Here is a 2,500-nt window from a genome sequence, read left to right on the forward strand (position 1 = left end):
CGCGGTACTTGCCACCGGGTATGGTGTCCGTACAACCTTCTGAGAAATAGCCGGCGCGATCGACGGGATTAACCGACAATGCAGCGCTGGCTCTTGATCGGGCAATTTACGGGCTTTATCGGGCAATTTACGGGCTTGATGGTGCGACTTACGGGCCTGATAGTGCGACTAACGGGCTTGATAGGGCAATTTACGGGCTTTTTGGTGCGAATTACGGGCTTTTTGGTGCGACTTATGGGCTTGATAGGGCAATTTACGGGCTTTTTGGTGCGACTTATGGGCTTGATAGGGTAATTTACGGGCTTGTTGGTGCGACTTATGGGCCTGATAGTGCGACTAACGGGCTTGATAGGGCAATTTACGGGCTTTTTGGTGCGACTTACGGGCCTGATAGTGCGACTTGTGGGCCTGATAGTGCGACTAACGGGCTTTGATAGTGCGACCAACGGGCTTGATAGTGCGACCTATGGGCTTGATAGTGCGACTAACGGGCTTGATAGTGCGACTTATGGGCTTGATAGTGCGACTTATGGGCTTGATAGTGCGACTTACGGGCTTGCTTTTCCATGTTTTTCGCATCGAGCTTCGGTTCGTTTCGAATAATTTTGTCCATGTTTTTCGTTTGCTACGAGAGGTTCGGTTCGTTTTCAGTTATCCCTGTGTTCATGGTTTTCGTGTGCTTCGAGAGGTGTGGTCCGTGTTTTTGAGTACTCTTGTCCATGATTTTCGTGTGCTTCTAGAGGTTTGGTCCGATTTTCAGTACTCTTGTCCATGCTTTCACATGCTCTGATAGGTAGGTTCGTTCTCAGTTATCCCTGTGTTCATGGTTTTCGTGTGCTTCCATAGGTTTGGTCCGTGTTTTTGAGTACTCTTGTCCATGATTTTCGTGTGCTTCTAGAGGTTTGGTCCGATTTTCAGTACTCTTGTCCATGACTTTCGTTTGCTTCGATTCGTTCACTCTATTACTCTTGTCTGTGGTTTTCGTTTGCTTCGATTCGTTCACTCTTATTACTCTTGTCTTTGGTTTTCGTTTGCTTCGATTCGTTCACTCCATTACTCTTGTCTGTGGTTTTCGTTTGCTTCGATTCGTTCAGTCCATTACCCTTGTTTGCGGTTTTCGTTTGCTTCGATTCGTTCAGTCCATTACTCTTGTATGTGATTTTCGTTTGCTTCGAGTCGTTCAGTCCATTACCCTTGTCTATGATTTTCGTTTGCTTCGAGTCGTTCAGTCCAATACTTACCTTTGTCTATGATTTTCGCTCTAGCCCAGTCGCCCTGCGCTCTGGAAATCACATTCCAACTCTATCACCGATAGTGCTCACACCTTGGAAACCACATTTCACCCGGGGAACCTTAGGGTGGATTTTGAGCCTTTCGGGATTGCGAAACCATCATTTAACACTCTAAACTTAATTTCCGCAATCCCAGACGCACTTTCCATATGGTCTCCAAAAATGCGTGTGAGCTGACCTGGTCCCTTATAATAGGCAATGAACACGATTTTGGCAAAATATTTTTTTCAAAATTTTTTGACTCACCGGGTAAAATCGAATTTACTTGGGAAAAATGTTCTAGCAGGGGCCCTCCCATACAAATTTTTTTCTTCTCAAAAATGATTTTCGTTTCACTTTTCATACTCAGGGGAGTCTAAAATTGATGTTTTGAGTCACCGTGAAAAAAAAATTTTTTTGACCCGAGCTTGTGTCGGCGACCCAAAATCGACGCACTTGGGAAAAATGTTCTAGCAGGGGCCCTCCCATACAAATTTTTTTCTTCTCAAAAATGATTTTCGTTTCACTTTTCATACTCAGGGGAGTCTAAAATTGATGTTTTGAGTCACCGTGAAAAAAAAATTTTTTTGACCCGAGCTTGTGTCGGCGACCCAAAATCGACGCACTTGGGAAAAATGTTCTAGCAGGGGCCCTCCCATACAAAAATTTTTTCTTCTCAAAAATGATTTTCGTTTCACTTTTCATACTCAGGGGAGTCTAAAATTGATGTTTTGAGTCACCGTGAAAAAAAAATTTTTTTGACCCGAGCTTGTGTCGGCGACCCAAAATCGACGCACTTGGGAAAAATGTTCTAGCAGGGGCCCTCCATACAAAAATTTTTTCTTCTCAAAAATGATTTTCGTTTCACTTTTCATACTCAGGGGAGTCTAAAATTGATGTTTTGAGTCACCGTGAAAAAAAAATTTTTTTGACCCGAGCTTGTGTCGGCGACCCAAAATCGACGCACTTGGGAAAAATGTTCTAGCAGGGGCCCTCCCATACAAAAATTTTTTCTTCTCAAAAATGATTTTCGTTTCACTTTTCATACTCAGGGGAGTCTAAAATTGATGTTTTGAGTCACCGTGAAAAAAAAATTTTTTTGACCCGAGCTTGTGTCGGTGACCCAAAATCGACGCACTTGGGAAAAATGTTCTAGCAGGGGCCCTCCCATACAAAAATTTTTTCTTCTCAAAAATGATTTTCGTTTCACTTTTCATACTCAGGGGAGT

Source organism: Anopheles moucheti (genome assembly GCF_943734755.1).
Source record: "Anopheles moucheti chromosome X unlocalized genomic scaffold, idAnoMoucSN_F20_07 X_unloc_2, whole genome shotgun sequence".
Taxonomy (NCBI): Eukaryota; Metazoa; Arthropoda; class Insecta; order Diptera; family Culicidae; genus Anopheles; species Anopheles moucheti.